Here is a 24,260-nt window from a genome sequence, read left to right as displayed (position 1 = left end):
TTTGTATTTAGTTCCTGAACCAGCTGAGGGCACCTACCTTCTGAAGCCTACATTTGCCTGAGGTGTGCTGCCCCTCAGGTTAAACTCACCACCATTCCTCTCTCTGTGGCCATTTGGGACTAAGGTGATGTTCACTTGCTATACTGAAGGAGTACTGTGCTGTTGGAGGAGATTGTGTCTGTCTCCACCTGTAAGGTTCTACCGCAGAACAGCAGAATGTTCTGGCTGATAATCCCTCAATCAACATCTAAGACAGCTGGTCTTTGTCACTTTCCTGTTTGTGGGAGCTTGCTGTCAAAGTTTCCCTGTGGCAACATGGTAGATACAATCTCAATATGATTAAGGAAAGACCACAGCGACGATGGAGAGCTCATTTTCAGTAGGAGTCATTGTGATCTAAAATGCACTGTGGGAAAGCATGATTATTATTGAGTAGTTACAGCTAGTTTTGAAAGGCCATTTGATAAACACTGGAGAAGGAGAAAAGCACAAGGCAATGGGGAGGAAGCAAAACTACGGGATAAATCGGCTTTCCCTTTCAACGAGTCAACATATGCAGAGTTGGCAAAGTGACCATGTTATTTGCTCTGTCAATCAATGATTATATGAGTTGATAAGTAAGTTAATATTCCTCTGCACAAGTTTGAATCATGATCTCAGACAGTCTTATTAGGAAACGGGTGACTTACTTAGTGCAGAGGACATTGAGGGGGGATCTGATTGAGACGTGCAAAGCTCCAAGGGGCTCAGACATCGTTGATCGAGAGAACATTTTCCCCATAGTCAAGGGGCAATAAGGCGAGGAGAGGAAGATTTAGAGAGAGTAGGGACTGCAGGTGCTGGGGAATCTGAGGGGTGTAGAGCTGGATGAACACAAGAAGCCAAGCAGCATCAGAGGAGCAGACCCTTCTTCAGTCGTCTGCTGTCCTGCTCCTCTGATGTTGCTTGGGCTGCTGTGTTCATCCAGCTCTACGCCTCTCAGAGGAACGTTTAGATGGGATTTGAGAAAAATGGCTTTGACTGAGAGGGTGGTGCATCTCTGGGACTCACTGCCCAAAAAGGTGTTTAAGGCAGGAACTATCACAACATTTAACAAGTATTTGGGTGAACGGTTGAAACATCAGAGCGCACAAGCTACAGGCCAAGTGCTGGGAAATAGGATTAGAATAGATGCATGTTTGATGACTAGTATGGACACAATGGGCTGAAGGGCCTTTCCTATGTCTCTATGCCTGCGGACTAACCAAGTATTGATGGAGTAATACTCTTCCTGATTCATAAACCATAGATGTCTCAATGATGATCCTTGTCGGACCAAGCCCTGGCCCTTTACTGAACAGAAAACTGTTGTGAATGACCACAGACAAGAATGGTAAGTAAGAGATATTCAGAACTGAGAGCCTGCCAAACTTCTGTCTTTTCATTGTCTGCCATTTTTCACATTTGTTTTTGTAAGAATCTTTCTAGCTTTATCGATGGGAATTTAGCCAATGGTTTAAAACAGCATCAAAGTTAGAACATGAGCCCGAAGAAACGTATTAGAGTCGAGCTTCATTCTATTTATGTCTTAAAGTGACTGACGCTTCTTTACTGGAAGAATTCCAAAGATGTAATCTTTCAAAATGGACAACGTTTTGAAATTATGTCATTGTGGAAATGACAGTTCGTGATAATGTCACAAGACTAGTAATGCAAAGGTAGGCAAACAGGAGGCTGGAAGAACACAGCACTCAGAGGCCTGGCTATTACTCTGGTTGGTGTAAGGGGTACAAATCCGACCACAGCAACTTATGGAATTTCAGATCAGTTGGAATTTATCAAAGACAGTGGTGGAGTAGAAATGTCACTGGGCTAGTAATTCTGAACCACAGGCTGATGTTCTGGACACATGGGCTCAAATCCTAGTTGGAATTTTGCCATTCAATCCCTCAACCCTGCTATCCCATTTAATAAGATTTATACGGTTGTAGTCTCAACCTCATTTTCTTGTCTGCCCACCCCCTCCCAACACTCAACTCCCTCATCTAACCAAAAGTATCTCTCACTCAGCATTGAATAAATGTAAGGCTTAAGGCGCTGCTACCTTCTGGGGAAGACATTTCCAATCTCCACCCACCCTCAGAGAGAGGAAAAAATTACATTCCATTCATCCCTCTCCCTCTTAGAAGGGAGACCACTTACACTTAATATGTGTCTCCTAGTTTTAATCTCCTCCCAGTAAATGTTGGCTGTGCCAATCATGCCCGCATTCCATTGTAGAAGTTGGGAGAGGGGTTGGTGAAATGTGGACGCACTGGTGAGGTGGTAGCTGAGGAATTAAAATTCAACCTCCATCCTGCGTCGAACCTCTTCAGTTCTCTCAAGATCTCATATGTTTGATGCTGAGGGGTGGCGACCTTATAGAGGTGTATAAATTCATGAACTGCATAGATAAGGTGAATAGCAAGGGTCTGTTCCCTAGGCTGGGAGAGTTCAAAACTAGAGGGCATATTGTTAAGATGAAAGGGGATAGATTTAAAAAGGACATGAGATGCAACTTTTTTCATGCAGAGAATAGCTCGTATGTGGAATAAACTGCTGGAGGAAGTGGTAGATGGAGGTGAAGTGACAACATTTAAGAGACGTTTGGACAAGTACACAAATAGAAAAGGTCCAGAGGGATATGTGTCAAACACTGGCAAGTAGGTTACTTTAGTTTGTGAAACTTGGTTGGCAAAGACTGGTTGGACTGAAGGATCTGCTTCCATACTAAATGACGTTATTACTCTAAAATCATCTCTCTTTATTCCAAGTATGCCAGGCCCAATTCAATTATTTTTCATCTGATAAGCCTTTTATACCGGGGAAAATGCTCAGTGAACATCTGCTGAATTGCTCCTAAACCAAAATGTGCCATCTCACACCTACTTACAGCTATCAAACTTCCTGTGATCCTTTTCGTCCAGTTAAATGTTTGCAATGGATATGTTTTGTCTCTTTGTACTGATCTTAGTAATGGGCTCCAAAACTCGGAGACAATCCAAAAATGATGAAGAAAAAAGAACTGATAATTTTGCTGCTTATATGATGCTACTTTATTTAATGAAATTACATCTTTTAGATAGCTGTGTTTTATATTTTTAACTTTGACGCCTGCATTAGCTGCACAACATATGTCTCATCTTAGCACTGCTCTATAAACATTTTAAGAAGATTCATACAATGAAACATCCGCAGGCCTTGACAGGATCAATTTCAATTTAACATGAACTCTTTCTTTGGCAAGTGCCAGCTGATGATATCGGGGCTTCATTGTAGTCAATCCAAAAGTTAACTTTTATTAGGTTTTAAAAGGAAAAGAGTCCTTTCTGTTTGGGATAGATGGAAGTGGGCAGCAGGGAGGAGGTGGTCATTAACTGGACATAGCTTTGGGTTTGTGGTAAAACTGGTGATAGAAGTCATTTGTCTGTTGCTGCAGCCACTGTTTGCACAGTGTGGTCCGTGGCTTAGATGCAATCACGGCATTTAGTTTAAAGATTAATTAGTTGAGTGGGAGGCGATGGTACAGTGGTAATGTTATTTGGGCTGGTAACCAAGGAGCCTAGGGCATGGGGTCAAAATCCCACTTCTGCAGCAACAGGTAGAATTTAAAATCAATGAATACATTCTGGTAGTGGACGCTAGTGATGATTACCATTCCATAAATTGAGTTCACTTTAGGAAAGGTTCTTTTTATCTGGTCTGGCCCACATATGACTCCAGACCTACTGTGATTAACTCTTAACTGCACTTTGAAATGACTTAGTGTGAGGCTCAGTTCGAGGGCAATTAGGGATGGGCAAAAACTGCTTTAAGGGAGACACCCACATCTCACAAATGAATAAAAACAAATTCAGGTTAATCTGTACCTTTGAACAAGCTGATGATTATTGTAATGACAGGTTGCACATCTTACGAAAGAATGGATTAAAAAAGTAAATTAGCAATAATCCTACTAAATACCAACAAAGGATCTTGTAGTGCAGTCTCATAGTTCCATGAAAGTGGTGTCGTAGAGTCGAGTAGTGAAAGCAGTGTCTGGTACACTTGCCCTTATTGGTCAGTGCATTGAGTACACAAGTTGGGAGGACATATTGCGGCCGTACAGAACATTGGTTAGGGCCACTTTTGGAATACTGCATTCATTTCTGGTCTCCCTGTTTTAGAAAAGACACTGTTAAACTTGAAAGGGTTCAGAAAATGTTTACAAAGATGTTGCCAGTGTTGGAGGGTTTGAGCTTTAGGGAGAGACTGAATAGTCTGGGGCTATTTTCCCTGGAGCGTTGAAGGCTGAGGGTGACCTTATAGAGGTTCATAAAATCATGCGGGGCATGGACAGGGTGAATAGTCAAGATCTTTTTCACAGCAGGGGAATTCAAAACGAGACAGTATATGTTTAAGGTCAGAGAGGAAAGATTTAAAAGGGGGCCAAGGTAAAAATAAATAACTTTTTCACACAGAGGGTGATGCGTGTGTGGAATGAGCTGCCAGAGGAAGGGGTGGAGGCTGGTACAATGACAACATTTAAAAAGCATCTGAATTGGTATACGAATAGGAAGGGTTTAAGTGGGATATGGGCCAAATGCTGGCAAATGGGGCTGGATTAATTTAGAATATCTGGTCAGCATGGATGAGTTGGAATGAAGGGTCTGTTTCCATGCTGTACATGACTCAATGACTCTAACAGGAAAAAATGAAAATCTCCACATCTGTAGATTTAGGACATCTACCAACACCACCCATACCGCTCCCCACCCCCCCCCACCCCCCTCCCAAAACCACTTTGTCTTCCAAGAATTTCGGAATAATTTTGCTGGGATATTTTCCCCAGCAGTGCTCGATTTGCCTGCCTGCAATGTTTTTTGGGCTGCCAATATAATGCTGTGGTTGTGTTTGTGTGTGTTGGCTTTTTATTAAGTGCCTCATTGAGAGTGTTTTGATGACTGCAGATGTGGCGTAGCTGGAATGTATATCTCAAGCCATGCAGCTAAGACAGCTGGTGCAATGTAGTATCAGATTTCCGATGGTATTTAAAATTAGTTATCCCTCAGTTAGCCCCTTCGACAATCCAACTGCATTCAGGTGTTTTAACTTCATATCGACAAGTGTGCACATGTGTGTAAAAAAATTTAAATCTTTGCTCTGCAAACAGATTGATGTGGATTTAAGTTTACCTTCAGTGTTTATAAGAAGCAGATTTTTTTTTAATCCTGAGCACTGACCTGGGAACCACATGCAGCTGAATATTTCATATTGTTGTCGACCTCAGTTTTATTGTACTTATGAAGTTAAAGAGAATGTGCAAGTCCATAGCTTATTTTCTCTATGTTTACCTTTCTGGACCCTGAGGCTTTAGAGGATGTTACAGATTCTACTTTGAAAATGGAAACTCAAGTTCACAACATATTGCAGCCAAGGTTACTTAGGGCACAGGTCAAAGGTTGATAGCACGATGACGACATTGTCTTGGCTAAGTGCAGGGCCACACCTAGGACTGGGTCTATTGGCAAACTGTTTAAAGTTTGTACTTTATTTGTTCGGTCACATTGTTGGGAAGTTGCCTCTCCATCCAAAGACGACACCAACTCAGAATGGCAAGCCTTTTGGCATGGCCCTTACGTGAGTGAACAAGCCAATTCTTGACCCACAGATCAATGGGCACACACAGGGCAGGATGTTTCATGGGACCCCGAGAACAGAATTTTCTTCCACTTCTTTCCCTGTCTGTCACTACGCTGCCTCATCATTACAGTGTTTGGACTTAAGCATTACATAGTTTGAATGATTTGGAAGGATCGGTACTGAGTTCCTCCCTTTCAATAACATTAATGATGCTGTGCTTCAAGTAGAGCTTCAGAGTGTCTTTGTAGCATTTCTTTGCCTTCCCCAGCGATGTTAGCCATCTGAGAGTTGAGGTAACAGGACCTGGTTGGGAAGACCCTTTTCAGTCATTTAGACACAGTGCAGTGGCCATATAGGATATTTGTCTGAATACTCGTGGAACTGGCTTCAAGGACACTCACATTTCTTCACCAGTCTTCCCATTGAATCTGTAGGAGAGGCATTGCTGGTGGAATCTCTCTGGTGTTCATTCCTCAGTGATACAACGACCAGGTCTTTAGCAATGCTGTGGGCTCATTGTAGTAAGGAGAGAAGGAAATTAGTCATTTGAATAAAGGAGGATATGGCTGGTGTCTTCCAGCCAGGACACCTCCACTAAGGCAATCTTTTTCACCTCCCGCTTTGCCACCCATGTTTACCCTGTCTCAGTTCGTCAATCCTCATCCATGTCCTTGTCAAATCTAGAGTCAACCACCCCAAATGTGCTCCTGGGTTATCGCTCACATTTCATTCTTTGTAAATGTGACAGCATTCAAACCAGTAGTGCTATGTTACACAAACAGACCAACAGCATGGGGAGGTTTGGGACCTCAATATTGTGTGTCCCTTATTTGATGAAGTGCAATGATATGCAGTGATATGTTGGAGGCTGGTTACCATGGCAGCTATCTCTGTTGTAAACACTTTGAGATTGACCCCTGAAGGGTGTTACATACCAACCAGAGGTTGGAGTTTGGTTCGACTGAGTGTGGGCATATCCTCTCCTAGTCAGAGTTTTATTCCAACTCACACATCACAAGACCTCAAATTGATGGAAAATAAACCACAAAACCAAATGGGGACAGTCACATTCACAGCATAAAAGCCCAGACAGGGAGTAATTTTTCACAGCCTATCATTGATGTGGACATTTGCAAAATACCATTGCCACAGAGACTGTCGAGGCTGGGGCATTATGTCTATTCAAAGTTGACACAGATAGTTTTTTTTAAATCAGTGAGGGAATTGAGGATTGTTGGAAAAAGCAGGTAAGTGGACTTGAGGATGATCAAATCGGCCATGATCTCATTGAATAGTGGAGCAGACTCAATGGGCTGAAGGCCTACTTCTGCTGCAATATCTTATGGTCTTATTACCTTTCCATAACTATTGAGTTGTCTCAGGCAGTGAGAGCAGATGCATGAAGAACACTGGTGCTGTGAGTGACCTCAGGGAGAGGGACATTGTTGTATTGGTTTGGAGACAGGGGCTACTGGATATAAGCATCATGCAACAAGCAATTAAAAAGCCAAATGCTATGTTGCTTTTTAATACAAGAGGATTGGAGTGTAGGAGTAAAGATGCCTCACTGCAATGGTACAGAGTCTTGGTGAGACCACGCCGGGAGCATTGTGTGCAGGTTTGGTCACCTTTCCTCCAGGAAGTGACATGTGCCATCAGGAGAGAACAATGGACATTCATCAAGCTATGTTCTGAGATGGAAGGATTGTTCCACGAGGAAAAATTGAGTAGATTTGGCCTAGATAATAAAATGTGAGGCTGGATGAACACAGCAGGCCCAGCAGCATCTCAGGAGCACAAAAGCTGACGTTTCGGGCCTAGACCCTTCATCAGAGAGGGGGATGGGGTGAGGGTTCTGGAATAAATAGGGAGAGAGGGGGAGGCGGACTGAAGATGGAGAGAAAAGAAATAGGTGGAGAGGAGAGTATAGGTGGGGAGATAGGGAGGGGATAGGTCAGTCCAGGGAAGACGGACAGGTCAAGGAGGTGGGATGAGGTTAGTAGGTAGGAGATGGAGGTGCGGCTTGGGGTCGGAGGAAGGGATGGGTGAGTGGAAGAACAGGTTAGGGAGGCAGAGGCAGGTTGGACTGATTTTGGGATGCAGTGGGTGGAGGGGAAGAGCTGGGCTGGTTGTGTGGTGCAGTGGGGGGAGGGGACAAACTGGACTGGTTTTGGGATGCGGTGGGGGAAGGGGAGATTTTGAAGCTGGTGAAGTCCACATTGATACCATTGGGCTGCAGGGTTCTGCCTATATCCTCTAGGGTTTAGAAGGATGTGGTGATCTCATTCAAACATTCAAACCTCTTACATGTTAAGTGCAGGAAAGATGTTTCCCCTTGACCAGGGACATCCAGAACAGCCAGAGTCAGGGGCAGATTATGCAGGACTGAGATAAGGAGGGACTGTTCACTCAGACGGGAATGAATCTTTAGAATCCTCTCAGCCAAGAGCTGTGTCATTATGCTCAAGACAAAATAGATTACTGGAGCTGAATGACATCTATAGATAGGACAGGAAAATGGTGTTGAGGTAGGCTATCAGATGTTTCCTAACTGCATGGAGGACCAACTCTGAAGGGCTGAATGACCTCCACATTCTCGAATTGCTTCTGATCTGATGGAGGGAGTTTGACATGGAGAGAAATGGAGAGAAAGTGTCACAATAACTCTTCAGGGCTGAAAATAATGCTGAAGAACAGCTTTGCAAATTACTCCTGATGTGAACACGAGATTTTGTTTCAAAAACATGTTTATCCTGTGTATCTGTTAAATAATCTCAGTCAGTTACAAAGGGCATTTAGCAATTTTCTGAACTTCTGTATCCACTGTACCCGGTGTGGCTTCCTCTATATTGGGAAAACCAAGCGGAGGCTTGGGGACCGCTTTGCAGAACACCTCCGCTCGGTTCGCAACAAACAACTGCACCTCCCAGTCGCAAACCATTTTAATTCCCTCTCTCATTCCTTAGACGACATGTCCATCCTGGGCCTCCTGCAGCGCCACAATGATGCCACCCGAACGTTGCAGGAATAGCAACTCATATTCCGCTTGGGAACCCTGCAGCCTAATGGTATCAATGTGGGCTTCACAAGCTTCAAAGTCTCCCCTCCCCATACCGCATCCCAAATCCAGCCCAGCTCGTCCCCTCCCCCTACTGCATCACAAAACCAGCCCAGCTCGTCCCCGCCTCCATAACCTGTTCTTCCTCTCACCTATCCCCTCCTCCCGGGTCAAGCCGCACCTCCATTTCCTACCTACCAACCTCAGCCCCCCTCCTTGACCTGTCCGTCTTCCCCGGACTGACCTATACCCTCCCTACCTCCCCACCTATACTCTCCTCTCCACCTATCTTCTCCTCTATCCATCTTTGGTCCACCTCCCCCTCTCTCCCTAATTATTCCAGAACCCTCTCCCCAACCCCCTCTCTGATGAAGGGCCTAGGCCCGAAACGTCAGCTTTTGTGCTCCTGAGATGCTGCTTGGCCTGCTGTGTTCATCCAGCTTCACACTTTGTTGTCTTGGATTGTCCAGCATCTGCAGTTCCCATCATCACTGACAAATGGGAGAATTCACTTTATACGGCACTGCATGCATTGTGTGCCTATTAATTCTTCAGCAGCTCCTGGGTGCAATGGGAGGGGGTAAAAATGGGCTGGCAGCTACTCACTGGAGTCAGTATGTCCCTGTGGGAATGCGAGCCAATGTTCCAGCTGGGGTATTGGAAGGTGCCTTGCAGCACCTGGCTACATGTAACATGGTGCTCCATGGTTTTGTCACACGGTCCCCTTCTGCACCAGCCCTCCTGCCTTCACCAAGCTGCCAATGATTGTAAGCTGGAACATTTTCGAGAAAATAAAACTCAATGACTCAGTTGTGAATGAGTCGGATGCACCCTTTGAAGACCAGCTGCTATTTAAAGTATTACAGTTCAGACGTTTTACATGAGCAGGAAAGAAGAAGGGTAGCTCATTAAACAGAGGGCCACAAAGTATATGGAATATTAGCGTTAGCCAAGGATTAGCTCATTCAAAGTGTGAGGATGATACAAAGGCCCAAGTGCCTGAACCCTCTGAGCTGTATCATTCAGATTCACAAAAAAACCACTTTACAATTGCAAATGACAGGGAAATCATCCCATCACTGAGCTGATTCCAGTGATCTCGAGGGAGAAAGTCAGGATTATTGCTGCCTTTAATTCACACAATGCGCTTTCCAGCTTTGTCAGCCTTTTTAGTGGAGGCGGTGGCCTAGCGGTATTATCGCTGGACTGTTAACTCAGATAATGCTCTGGGGACCTGGGTTCAAATCCTGCCACTGCAGATGGTGGAGGTTAATTTCAATAAAAATCCAGAATTAGGAATCTGATGATGACCATGATTGATTGTTGGAAAAAATCCCTTTAGTTCACGAATGCCCTTCAGGAAAGAAAACTGCCACCCTTATCCGGTACTTGTGACTCCAGATGCACAGCAATGTGGTTGACTCTTAAACTGCCGTCTGGGCCAATTAGGGATGGGCAATAAATGCTGCCTGGCCAGTGACACCCTCAACCTGTTAATGAATAAAAAAGATACTTGTACCACATTCCTTTGTGGCTGGATTGTGTTGTCTTGATGGTTACAATTCACACCTGATAGTTTCTTTAGCTTTGCAGTATCCTGGTGACAACTGAAAGTATTGCCCTCTATTTTTTAGAGATAAACCATTCTTCTAACAATGCTGGCCCTGAGCCTCACATTTTATCATCTTGGATTCTCCAGCATCTGCAGTTCCCATTATCACTCACATCACCAATGCTGGCCCTGGGCCTGGATTAGCTTTGACAAGTGGCACCGTAGGAGCTCTGCATCTCCTTCCCCTGCATGGAACAGGAGGTTCGTGCCACTGGCTTTATCAATGTGCATCTGGAATAGAAGCTTGGTATCCATTATACCCTCAGGACATGCCCCAGACCATCGCAGTGCACCCGATGTGTATTCACCCTCGTTATCCTCGCTTGCTGCCCACTTAGCCTTCTGCCCAACTCCCCACTTAGCTCCCTCACTCTTGCCACCTAGTCTACTCCTTGCTTGTTGCCTTATCACCCACTTGCACCTAGCCCCACTCTGTAACAACTAACCGCACTCCCTCCCACTTGCCACCTTGCTCACTCTGTTTGTTAAGCAGTGAGGGGCTGGAGCAGTGAATGAGAGGGAGACAGTGAGGGGTTAGGAGCGAGGCGCTGAGTTGGGTAGTGAACAAGAGAACAAGAACAGAAGTTGCTGGAGAAGCTCAGCAGGTCTGGCAGCATCTGTGAGGGAGAAAACAGAGTTAACATTTTAGGTCCAATGATCCTTCCTTAGAACGAGAGACCCGCGAGAGATTGCCTCTTCTCAGAAAACATGGCCCACTACATTTTGTGCCTACCTCCCCTATCCAAATCATTGGTGAACAGCTGGGCCCTTGAGAGACCCCATTTGTCAGTGTCTGCCAACCTGATAATGACTCTTTTATTCTCACACTCTGCTTTCTTCCTGCTAACCAACCCTCAACTCACACAGTTTAATGTATAACGGTCCCTCCCTTTTTTCACAGGAGACACATAGCTATGGGCATCCATTTACTAGTAGATGATAATTATAACAACAGCTGCTCAATTGTAAATAAATATCTCTACCCTTCATCTGCATCATTGCATGTCACACGTTAGTTCTCAGGCCCATAATTATAATAAAATTACTTTACTGACTGATGTTTATGGTCAGCTGGGAGGAATGCCAACAATGGAGAGATTGCATCAAATGCCTATCCTAATTGTGTCTTGAACTATCCTATTCTTCTAGTTTAGCAGAGATGGAAGATAATAGCTTCTCTGAACAATTGGCAGACTGTCCAAACTATTTGCTCAGGCATGATTTGCCCATGGACGGAATTGGTGGGATCAAAGAAAAAAGCTGAGACTTCCTGCTTTGCAATGTGCACAGGTCAGAGGTCGGGAATTCTGCAATAAATGATCTCCTGGCTCCCCGAAGCTGGTCCATCATCTACAAGGCACAAGGCAGGAGAGTTATGGAATACTTTGCACTTGCCTGGATGGGGGCAGCTCCAACAACACTCAAGAAGCTTGACAGAATCCAGGACAAAGCAGCTCCGCTTGATTGGCACCACATCCATCAACATTCGCTCCTTCCACCGTTGCACACAGTGATAGCAGTGTGTACCATCTGCAAGATGCACTGCAGCAACTTGCTATCATTCTTTACGCAGCACCTTCCAAACCCATGACATCTACCATTTAGAAGGACAAGGGCAGCAGATACATGGGAACACCGCCCCCGTCAAGTTGCCATGCAAGCCACTCACCACCCTGACTTGAAAGAATATCTCCGTTCCTTCACCATCACAGCGTCGATATCCAGGAACAGCCTGCCTATCAATTGTGTGTTACGCTGCTTGGATAGCAGTGCTACGAGATGGCAGCACACCACCCCCACTTCAAGGGCAAATTTATTGCAATAAATTTGTCAATGACACCCACATGATGTATGCCACAAAAGGACAACTTGTATTGATGTTGCACCTTCACCAGGGTAAATGTCCCACGTCACTTCACAGAAGTAAATGACCAATGATTTTACACTGAGCCACTTGGGACATAGTTGAAGAGGTGACCACAAGGTTGATTTTAAAGATACAGTAAAGGGGGGAATTCCAGAGCTTGTGGCCCAGGCAGAGCTAAAGACGTATCGGCCAATAGTGGAGTGGTCAAAATCAGGAGTTAAGAGTACTGATTTGGAGGACTGAATTTATTTTGAAGGATTATTGAGAAGAATGACATTCTGAAGAAGGGGAGGGAATCAGAGAAGTGAAGGATGAAATTTTTAATATCAAGCGATTGGGATATGAAAGGTGATGGGGATTTGGTGCAAATTAGGACATGAGCAGCAGGATTTTGGGTGACCCCAGGGTAAGAGGTTGCTAAGGATTACAACAGGAAGAATGAAGTGCTGAAGTCTCGGAGGCACACGATGGCTCCAACAACAGATAAACTGAAACTGGGTTGGAGACTGACGGGGGCAGGGACTGAAAATCACAGTTACCCCTGTTGGTTCTGAACCAGGGCCAAAACCACAGTGGCCCTGCCCTCACCATTGCACAAATGACACCCCCCACCTCCTTACCCCACTTCCCCAATTCTGCTGTGGGCCCCAGTTACTGGATCTTGACAGAACCTTCTTGCCCTGGGGCCTGGTGACGGTTTCACTGGATTTGTTGACCTGACCTTCTGCCACATTCTACTCAATGATGAAGTCCCTTGGATTGTTTTGTGACATCAAAGGTGCTACATCAAATTAACTGCTGTAGTTCCAAATGTGCAAGTATCAATTTTCTTAACGTTTAATCCAATTGTGCATCTGAAGGAGGGAGAAGATGTAAGTAAGGTTGTGAGATTCTTTGCCATCATTTGGGGACATACTGACTTCATGGTTTGCCTCTTGTAGATAATTATGCTCCTTGCAAACATGCCATCGTCCTACCATCCAAAATACTAACGTCAAAGGTCCAGGCTCAATCTTGTGATTCATTCAGAAGTTGCTTGCACAACATCTTGGAAGATCCGGGGGCACACGAAAGGGACAACAGTAAGCTGTAAGGCTGACAGAGAGGACGCTAATTAAATTTACCAACCTCTTAACAATCTGCTGTAAAAAGAAGTTTCAGAGATATTAGGAACTGCTGATGCTGGAGAATCTGAGATAACAAGGTGTGGAGCTGGATGAACACAGCAGGCCAAGCAGCATCAGAGGAGCAGGAAGACTGATGTTTCATGCCTAGATCCTTCTTCAGAAATTTCTGAAGAAGGGTCTAGGCCCAAAACATCAGCTTTCCTGCTCCTCTGATGCTGCTTGGCCTGCTGTGTTCATCCAGCTCTACACCTTGTTATCTCTGCTGTAAAAAGAAACCTGTTTTGCAAGCTCATTTGGACAAGGCAAGCAGCAGCATTTTCAGGGCCCTGTCAATATTCAGGCTTTGGCAGAATGAATCATCATCATCATCCTGGGATTTAAAGAAAGGATTTTGGCTGCTGTTGTGAGTTTTTTTTAAGAGAGTACGTACCACTCTGCTATGGCATCATTTCTTTCGGCAGTGAGATCGTAGAATCACAGTACTCACTGGAGGCTTGGAGGGCCCAAGGCAACTTGATTGAAGCACACAATCTACTGAGGGACCTCAACAATGTGGATGTGGGAGAATCTGAAACCAGGGACAAGCGAAAACAAAAAGCATTGGAGAAATTCAGCAGGTCTGTCAATGCCCGTGGAGGGAGAAGTAGAGATAACCTTTCAAATCCAGTGACCCGTCTTCAGAATTGGGATCTAAAATTGGTGTTGACTGTTTCAAAATAAGGGGTTGCCCATTTAAGACAGAGATGATGAGTTTAGGAATTTCAGAGAACTTATCCAGTAATTTACCCACTTTCCACATTGCTTTGTTTGTAATTATTGTGATCAGTCACACCTTAAAGCGTGCCTAAAGGGTTCAGGCTGTGCAAAAAAAGTTCCAGAACTCTGCATGTGGGTGCACCTATGTTTTTGCCAAGGGTTTTTGATAGCTCAAGGGCTATTACACAATTAGTTAAGGCACTGAGCTAAAAGTGCTCGGAAAATTCTGGATTCAGTCTGGGTGGAATAAACCAGGGTATCTCTAAAGTGCTGAAGTTGATAGGATTTGGATCTCATTGTTCCCTTTGTTACTGAAGGTGGCACTGTCTTGTGGGCAGAGGGTCATCTGTTCTGCATTCTGACATGGTTATGGGCCCCTGATGGGTGAGTTGTTTGTCTTTTCATGGGTGAGGAAGAATGAATGAATGAATGAATGGGATGTGAGCGAAGGAGTTGGTAAAGTACACAGGAGGCATCAGTGTGGAAGTTGGTTGTGGTGGAGACGGACCGCACTTTGCTAACCCTGTAATCTTGGTCTTGCCCATTGACTCCCAGTGCCATGACTCAGCAAGAAGGATGACGATATGGTTAACTGCAGTGAATTATCTGCAGAGCTCTTTGAGCAAGTGCAGTCAGCGCCCATGTTATTCTCTTGATTTAATTGTTATTTATAAATCAGCAGCTGCATATCTCATAAAACCTGAGTATCCAGGATTTGACACCATTTTGAAAGATTAACTCCTGTTTGGGTGATTCAATACATTAATGGGAAGTCAAATATCTTTTAAGACCTCCTGGCCATTTTAATTCTTTCATGGCATGTGGGTGTTGAAGACCAGGCCAGCATTCGATGCCCATCAGTAATTGCCCTCAAGAAGTGCTCCAAACAGAAAGAGAGCTGCTCCATTTTCTGAAAAAGGGTCCCAACTCGAAACAGAGATAATAGGAACTGCAGATGCTGGAGAATCCGAGATAACAAGGGGTAGAGCTAGATGAGCACAGCAGGCCAGGCAGCACCAGAGGAGCAGGAAAGCTGACGTTTCGGGCCTAGACGCTTCCTGATGAAGGGTCTATACCCGAACATCAGCTTTCCTGCTCCTCTGATGCTGCCTAGTCTGCTGTGCTCATCCAGCTCTACACTGGGGTTTATCTGACTTCAGCATTGGCAGTCCTTACTATCTCTGCTCCAGACGTTCGGTTCCAAGGTTTCAAGGAGGGGTCACTCAAATTGAAGCATTAACTCTGATTTCTCTCCACAGACGCTGCTAGACCTCCTGAGCTTTTCCAGCGACTTCTGTTTTTGTTCCAGACTTTCTGTAGTGGGATGACATGACTACTGTGGGCATGGAGTCACATGCAAGTAAGACCAGGTAAAGATGGCAGATTTTGTTTGCTAAAAAAGGAAAGGCAACTAAATAATAATTTACAGGAACTTTACATTCCCACTGCTGAAATAGCTTTATATTGCTATTTCTAATTAACACTTACTAATTAACTGAATTTTCAAAATCTCTTCAGTAGAATTTGAGCCAATGTAACCTGGAAAACAAGCACAGGCCCCAGCTTACAGGTTAAGTGACCTTACCACCCCTGCCCCACTGTGTCCAGGCATTCCTTAGAAGGGCTGAATGGTAGCTCCAGGCTAAGACATAATTCGTCTTCTAGTTGAAGTCATCTAGGACTGGGGCCACTGATCACGATGTTGCCCATGCGCTCCTAAACTACAGGAGTAATATTTATGCCTTCACTTTTAAACTAGATATTCAAAGATTTCCTGGACTTTGAAGCTTTTAACAACAGGTTAACAAAAATAATGAAATCCCTATGGTAGTCACAGATAAGTGCTTAAAGGTAAAGTATCATGTTTAATGCCCTGTAGGTTATAATCCTGACCTCTTCCTAAGAAAAATATCTTGCAGTGTATCATCTGACAATCTCTCATTATTGTACCTTAAAGGTTGTCTGTAATTTTCCTGAAACTTAAGCAGGGGTACAACAAAGCACTTTTATTGGTCTGTTGATAAATTTTACAGCCTTTTTTTCCTTACAGTACAACTGTCATCTTATGTTACTGAATTTATTTAAAATACCTTGAGCTATAGGACAAAGCTTATATAAGTGGAAAAGAATGCTGTGTGCATACTTCATTCTGACACTGTCACAATACATTCTTTGTGAGCATAAACAGGTATGCTGTTTCTTTAAAGTCACAAGTGATTAGATTCCTCTGGTAGATCTTTTATCTTCTTTTATCTGGTTAATGCTCAGACCCATACTGTTTACCACGGGAATGTAGTTTTAGCTCGCTACATCTGATAAGCTCCTGTTGAGCTCAGCATATCTGGCAGATGCAGTACCATTCTGGTTTTGTTCATTAAAGAAGCAACACCAGAGAGTGCTGGAGAAACTCAGCAGGTCTGGCAGCATCAGCAGAGACAGAAACAGAATTAATGCTTTGAGTCCAGTGTGAGTCTTCTGTTCTTTGCAGTTGCGACTGGACCTACCGAGTTTCTCCAGAATCCTCTGTTTTCATATTAAATTGGGGGGAAACAGGGAGTGACATGGTCAATGATGATGGGGGAAGATGGGTGAGTGAGACCACGGTAGAGCAGGCATTTGATACAGTAGGCGTCAAATTATTTATGCAATGCTTGGGTTCAGGTTTGGGTTTGGAGTGGGGGTCATGGTAAGGGTGAGGTTGGAGTTGTGGGGATAGATGGGGTGGGCGATGTGGAGGAAGTGATGTCATTGAATTAGACACTTAGGCTACTTGTCTGGTTCAAATCCCAACATAGCAGCTGATGAGTATGTAATCTCAATTTGTGTGTTACAAGTTAGTCATTTTTTTTCAAAAATCGACTGGTTTTTGAATTTCGTTTAGGAAGAAGCTTGACAGACTGGTTTATGACTGAATTTCACCTAGTCCCACCATTCATCTACCCACTCTTTTGTTACATAACATTTCCCGATTTCTGTTCAACTATGAGGAGTCATATTAATCAATCTTAAAATCTGACTGCCAATGGATAGAATAAGTGAAACAAGAACATATTTCTGGGAAGGCTCAGCAGGACTGGCAGCATCTGAGGAAAGAAATCACAGTTAACATTTTTGATTTATTGGCCCATTCTCAGAATAATTGAATATTGATTTAATCCTTGTTTCTTTGCCTGTCATCCTTGTCCCAGCAACATGATGCACTGATACATAATCCCCACCTTCTCCTTTCTGTATCATGCCAACAGGCACAGACCATTATCAAATTAGACTAGACTAGTCAGTTGCAAGACCTTGGTCAGACCACATCTACTTACATTGGAGGCAGTAATTTGATTGGTCTCTGGGAGGAGGCAGGATTATCTTGTGATGAGAAGTTGAGTAAACTGGGCGCATATTCTCTGTAGTTTAGAAGAATGAGAGGTGATTTTGTTGCAGCATACAAGGTTCTCAGGGAACTTAATAGAATAGACACTGTTAGGCTCTTCTGCCTAGCCAGGGATATTAGAAAATAAGAGTGTCAGCATGCCACAGAGATGAGGAGAAATTGCTTCACTCAGAAGGTTGTGAATCTTTAGAATTCTTTGCCCAAGATGGTTGAAGATCTTCCAACTTTAAATACATTTAAGGCTAAGAGAGACAAGTATTTGTTCTCTTATGACATCAAGGGAAATGGAGCATGTACGAGAAATTGGAGGTGAAAATCAAGATCAGCTTTAATCGTATCTGATAATGGAAAAGGCTTCACAGATCGAATGGCCTATTTCTGTTCCTATTTCTTATTTTATGTTGTTCTTGTTTACTTGGACATGAATTCACCATTAATCTTCACCTTCTCTGCTCTGTAATTAAGGCAATTTGTAAAAAGATACATTTTGTCAAATCTTTTGATTTTTCACTCATAAGGGCAATTTGCCAGAATATCACATCAAGAGTAAAAACAGCATTTATATTACTTGAGAGGACAGTGTTGATTGGTAGAGGCGATACAGCAATTAATGGTGATTGACAGTTAATTGCCAGTCTTTGTTTAAATTTTAAATCAGGCAACTTGACTCTGATTGGCCAGGTCATTGCCCTAAGAAATGAACCAGTGAATAGCTGTGGCCTATTTTGTACGATAGAAACAGATGCCAGAATTTCTTCTCAGACGTTTTCCACAAAAGAAAAGCTAGAATCAGAGATCCAAATTTATGATCATGACAACTTTTTAATAGGAAAATCTCCCAACTCCCTCCTTAAGGCAGTCATAGCCAAGGTCAGAAGTCATGTGACAACAGGTTATAGTTCAATGGGTTTATGTGAAATCATTTTGGAGCACTGCTCCTTCGTCACCTGATGAAAAAGCAGTGCTCTGAAAGCTTGTGATTTCAAACAAACCTGTTGGATTATAACCTGGCGTCAAATGAATTTTGACCTTGTCCACCCCAGTCCAAAACTGGCACCTCCACATCATGGCTACCATCCACAGCTTTATAGCCAGCACAGAGTCTTCCAAGTATTGTGACATTCTCAGACTGGATAAGTTTGATACATTTTCTGTTCAATTCGGTAAAATAAGCCCACAGTTGGGAAGAGAATAAGGACGGCTCTGTGAGTGGATCTCAGTGAGTTACAGCTTTCAGTTTCATTGACGAGAGAAATTGATTGAAGCAAGATCGAATGACTAGCGAGTGGAGACAGAATCTTAAAAGGCAGAACCGTGGGTGCTCCATTACGGCAGGAAGTAGCCATTCTGTGACAGCAGGCATTACACATTGAGAAAATGAACAGAAAACAGGGAGGAATGCCTGCACCAGGCTCACGTTACCCCAAACCCGATTAATTAGCCGGGAAAATATTCGCAACCATATTCTCCGTGCCACTGTGTCCAGCCCTCCGCCCTAATTGTCAATTAAAATAGAGCAGTGAGAATTCAAATGGATTATTACCACCAGTTGATGTTGTGTTGAGTCGAGTGATTGTCATATGATAAGGATGTTCAGGCTGTAGAGAGCTCCTATCATTAACAAGCTTCTGTCTATATTTGTGGTTTCAATTCCGGTCTCAGGAATAACACAGCTACTGACCACTGAGCTATCATGTAGATATTCACCTTTATTTACTATTGGCAGTAGTCCATAACTCACCACTGTTAGAAATGTATTTTAATTCTTAACTCCTATTCATAATAATTAGGTTTTAATTCATTTGGAACAATTAAACAACAATCATTCAGAGATAGCAATCTCTCACATATCTACATTTTAGGTTCTTTAGACACACACTTTACATCACATCAGGATGTTCCAAATTTCTGTGTGGTATTTAAAGTGTGGTCACGGCTGTATGGCAGCAGGCAATTTTTACACAGCAAGGTCCCACAAACTAGAAAGTGATAATAACCAGATAATCTGTTTTGATGAAATTGATTGAGAAATAAACATCTGCCAGGGCACTAGGAATGAACCCCACTCCAGTTTTTCTTCCTATCGCAGGATATTTTACATCCACTAGAGACAGCAAACAGAGCTTTAGGTAGATGCCTCTTTCATAGGGCAGTAACTTTAACACTGCTCCTCACTCTCTGATTTCCTGTGGGGTGGTATCCTTTATTTCTGTGCTGAGTCAGAGGCTGGATCCTGAACCTAAAACCTCCTCTAATTGAGCACCATCAAATGAGCTTCAACTGACTCCCATAAACACACATATATAGATGAACAGACAGATAGACAGATGGATAGATGGAAAGGCAAACAGATATAAAGACGGTCAGTATGACAGAACGATATATGGATCATCATCCACGATATTATTTACGTGATTAACAAGCAGTAGTGTTGTCATTGATTAAAGTCTACAATGACTTTTTATGTATCCATTCTATATTTCTATCATTATAGAAATGTGCTTGCAAAGTATGTTCTCATATAAATACGATTTTTTTTAACTAGGCACGTTCATATTATTTATTTCTTTGACTTTCAGGAATGATTAATGTTATAAATAACATCTGAATAAATACTGAGCAGAACAGTCGTGGTGTTTGCTCTAGCAGAGATTATTGGAAAGATGGGGGATGTGAGTAAAAACACACATTTGAGTGAGACACGTTCTAGTTATCCATCCTTTGACCACTGGAAACAGGTTCACATTTTTGACCCACCTAAGCTCTTTGTGATTTTGAACCCTTCCATCAAATTTTCTCTTAGCCTTCTTTCTTTAAGGAGAACAATCCCAGCTTCTCCAGTATGTCACAGAGATGTAGTCCCTCATCCCTGGTAGCTTTGTGGAAGTTCATTGGGACACTCTCCAAACACATCCATTTTCTCCCGAAAATATATTGCCCAGAAGACTACACATACTCCAATGGGCCTGAGCCGGATTTGATACTAGCTGAACATGAATTGATGTTTAAGCATGAGAGACAAAAGTCAATCTTTCAAAACAAAATTGGAATTTTTGATTATTAACAGTCATATGGTTATACAAAAATTGAGCACAAGCACAATTTTTTTATGCTTCTCATCTTGAACTTGTTAGGTTTCTTTGTAAGAATATCAACTTAGTAGAGAAAAACAACTTTAATTTTGTATGAGAGAAGTGTGGTGATTGGTTGGCAAATGATTGGTCGAGGCGTTGTCATGGAGAATGCACCAGTTCTTCGTGACAAATCAGATTGACCTGCTTGGTTTAAAATCAAAACAAAATCTGGTAGTCAACTGTCAATTGTAATTAACTGGTACAGAAGTCACTTTGATTAATCAGGACCAGGTTGTGACAATTGTGAGTGTTCTAAAATAGAGGGATCTGTGGACACCACTGACCCAACCATGTTTAGTTTTAAACCAACTGTCCAAGGGGACACCTCTAGGTGGCTGCCAAAGGACATTTGCAATCATCAATGTCCATTTCATGACACATTGCACATGAGATGGAGCCAGCCAGTTTGTGCAAAGTTAGTAAAGCTCTGAGATATCCATCAATGTCTCTGTAAATTTAATTCACTGTAATTCGCCACCCCAAAATATAATTAGGCTCATTGACGAGTTATTTAAGAACTCCAGAATCAATCGAGTCTACCCAATCAGTGCCATACTCAGGCCTATCCATTGCTAGGAATAAGATAACAACTATCCTTACCCACGGATTGATATTATCGGATTGCATTTCAAACCATCAATCCCTGTCATGTGATTGATCCTATCCACAAACAGATTAGAAAATAGAGGACAACTGATACGAGATGAAATATGTTTGATTTAAGGTCATTAGGTGGAGTTTTAGATACCTCTACTCAAGAATGTAATTGGATCTAATATTGATTGAACAATTGCTGCTTAAGTGTATCATTTTATAGTCCTACAGAAAGTATTCTGTATGACTGCACACAAGAGGAATGAGCTGTAGAGGAATCATTAAAGTTTCTTGAAGTTAAGGAAGTCCCATGCCAAACTCACTGGGTCCCACTACAGTGGGGAGGTGATGGCTTGAAACCATAAAGTTGAATTATAATCATTAATAACATGAAGAACACAGGTCATATTAAAGTGACAAAGTTTACACACACATTATAGCCAATATAATTTAAGCAAGTTCCTCAGCTTTAAATCTTCATGCAACTGCCTCAAGTGGAAACTTTTCACAAGGGGAATATATTTTTCACAAGGTTCAGTTTTTTTTCTTCAATTTTGAATGGGGACATTATTAGCAAGGCCCGCCTTTTTTTTATCCATCTTTAATCATCCATGACCTAAATGCTTGGCAAAGCCAGAGGGCAGTTAACAGTCAACCACATTGCTGCAGGTCAAGAGTCACAAGTAGGTCAGACCGGAGTGAGGACAGCAGATTTTCTTCCCAGATAGCTTTGATGACAATTGTTAACAGTTGGTACAGCCATTGTTGAAACTAGTAATGGAATTGAATTTTAATTCAATTAACTTTTGTGGGCGTAGCTCTTAGGGTTGAAGTGACCAACGGGTATGGGGAGAAAGCAGGAACAGGGAATTTGGATGATTAGACTGAATGGCCTACTCCTACTCCTGTTTTCTGTGTTACTATGGATTGGATTCAGCGAAAGCTATCTTCTGAAGTAGGACAAGGAATCATTTAGTTGCCTGGATCATCCATTTCCCAAATACTCTCCATCCATGATTGTCCTGGAACTTAGTTTCTCTAGTTGCAACTTATACATGACAAGTCTGAGCGGAAACAGTGTATGCTTAGGGCAGCATGGTGGTTCAGTGGTTAGCACGGCTATCTCTTAGCACCAGGGACCAGGGCTGTCATTAAAGTTGGGATTCATACCCAGTCTGTGGTGCAGCTTAATAACAAATAAGAATTAAGAATTAACTTGTTGATTACAGGATCGATTTCGACATCAAGATCCTGAATTTTGAAGAAAAGGTAAAACATGGTAACACCAACAGCAAAGTATTTCAGAGGCTGAGAATCTGAAATGGAAACAGAAGTTGCTGGAAATTGTCCACATGCCAGATAGGGTGAAAAAGAGAGCTAACGTTTTCTGGTTTTAATAGCCGGTCATTAAACCTTTTACCCTGTTTCCATCTCCAGCTATGCTGTTTCATTGTGGTATAGTTCCAACATTTACTGTTTAATATCATCCCTATTGGTGGAATGACTCAGTTTCAAATGACCAATATACATTCAAATTGGAAAATTCACTTAAGTAACGATTCTACTCTGAATACGACCTGCATAAATATCAAAACCGATTGTGGGTTGTTGTCAATTTCCTTCTGATTTTAACATTTTTGTAACTTTCTTCCACACTGAATAATCATAGGTCTTCATCATCATGGCTATTCATAGTCCATATGAATATATTGTATGAGCCACACTTCGTGGTTGTAATGACTGTGAAATTGTCAGAGTTCACGGTCATTACTCTGTGAAATTATTGGTAACTTTGGATTCCACACATTTGCTGTTATAAAGGGAAACCCAGAGATCACTGTCAGTGATTCCCTGCTCAGCCTTACGTTAAGTTGTTGAAATTGAAATTTTAGAAATGACTTGATTTAGCAAGAACTTGTACTTCTTATTTTGTTCATCTCCCTGAAAATATTTGTTTTAGAAAGCTGTATCATGTTTGATGTGTAACTCACTCTTCATTACTGTAGTAATACATAATTAGTCATTTCTAGTGGAACACTCTAGTCATTCATTTCAAAAGCAAATACTAATTTTGTCAAAGTTTTCCATCTTGCACTCTTCAGGACAATTTACAAGAATGCCAATTCAAGGGCATAGCCACCATTTATATTGTATTAGAGGAAAGTACTAATTGGTTGGCAAGTGGACGCTGATTTGTAGAGGTTTTGTCCTGGAGAATGCACATATTAATACTGATTGACAGTTAAATGCCTGGCTTTACTTTAATTTTAAAGCAGGTGGTTTGACCCTGATTGGTCCGGGCATTGCCTTGCGAAATTGACAAGTGAATGGCTGTCACCTATTTTACTGTATTGAAACAAGTGCAATATGTTCTTGCACAAAGAACATTTACATTGTTGGGCCCTGAAAATAGCTAAAGCTACATCTGTTGAATGCCAAATTTCTCTATTTTAGTCATAAAAGTACCATGAATTAGAGAAATAATCAAAATTTCTTGTTAAGCAATAATTCATTTATTAATCCCAAGAGTATAATCCAACCTTTATTTTGCCCTGTCTAAAATTGTTAGGAAGTGGACCAGTTTAACAGCCCCAGTCAGGGAACTCATATTCTATGAGGTCCATCCAGCTGACTTCATTACAATGCCTCCCCCTCCACTTGTGGGGTGTTTTAGAGCTGGGTCAGTTTCCTCCAACCTGGCCTCTGATATGGGTGGCGTGAAATGCACAATAACTCATCACTTTCAGATTGGAAGAAATTCATTCTCCTCTTCAGGCGGCAAAAGTATTGAGGCAGCAACTTCAATCGTGTCCATCTCTGGGACAGACATGGGATGGAAGGCACATTTGATCGCCCTCACTTTAACTTCCGATGGGTGTTACCCTGTCTTGTCAACAATGTGGCCCTAGTAAGTCACTTGGAGTGCATGGACACAGTCTTTTTCCCTTCCAAGGCGCATGCACACCTGGGAGAAACATCTAAGAATGATGTCCAAGTTCTCTAAGTGCTCCTGATTGGTCTTCCCTGCTGTCAGCACATCATCTAGATAAACAGTGACCTGGAGTAGACCTTATAAAATGTTCTCCA

At 42.6% G+C, this 24,260-nt stretch overlaps 1 long non-coding RNA gene across 1 annotated transcript in view; it reads left to right on the top strand.

Annotated features, from left to right (window-relative positions):
• The window catches only part of LOC125455172 (uncharacterized), an 85,537-nt gene that overhangs the window by 46,068 nt on the left and 15,209 nt on the right, over positions 1-24,260 (top strand). Inside the window, exons 2-3 of the long non-coding RNA XR_007248172.2 lie at positions 1,289-1,372; positions 15,320-15,430. This is a non-coding gene — a long non-coding RNA (uncharacterized LOC125455172). The remainder of the gene's footprint in view (positions 1-1,288; positions 1,373-15,319; positions 15,431-24,260) is intronic.

The sequence above is a fragment of the Stegostoma tigrinum genome, chromosome 9 (genome assembly GCF_030684315.1).
Source record: "Stegostoma tigrinum isolate sSteTig4 chromosome 9, sSteTig4.hap1, whole genome shotgun sequence".
Classification (NCBI taxonomy): Eukaryota; Metazoa; Chordata; class Chondrichthyes; order Orectolobiformes; family Stegostomatidae; genus Stegostoma; species Stegostoma tigrinum.
The sequence above is the reverse complement of the archived record's forward strand: the minus strand, read 5'-3'. Positions and strand labels throughout refer to the sequence as shown.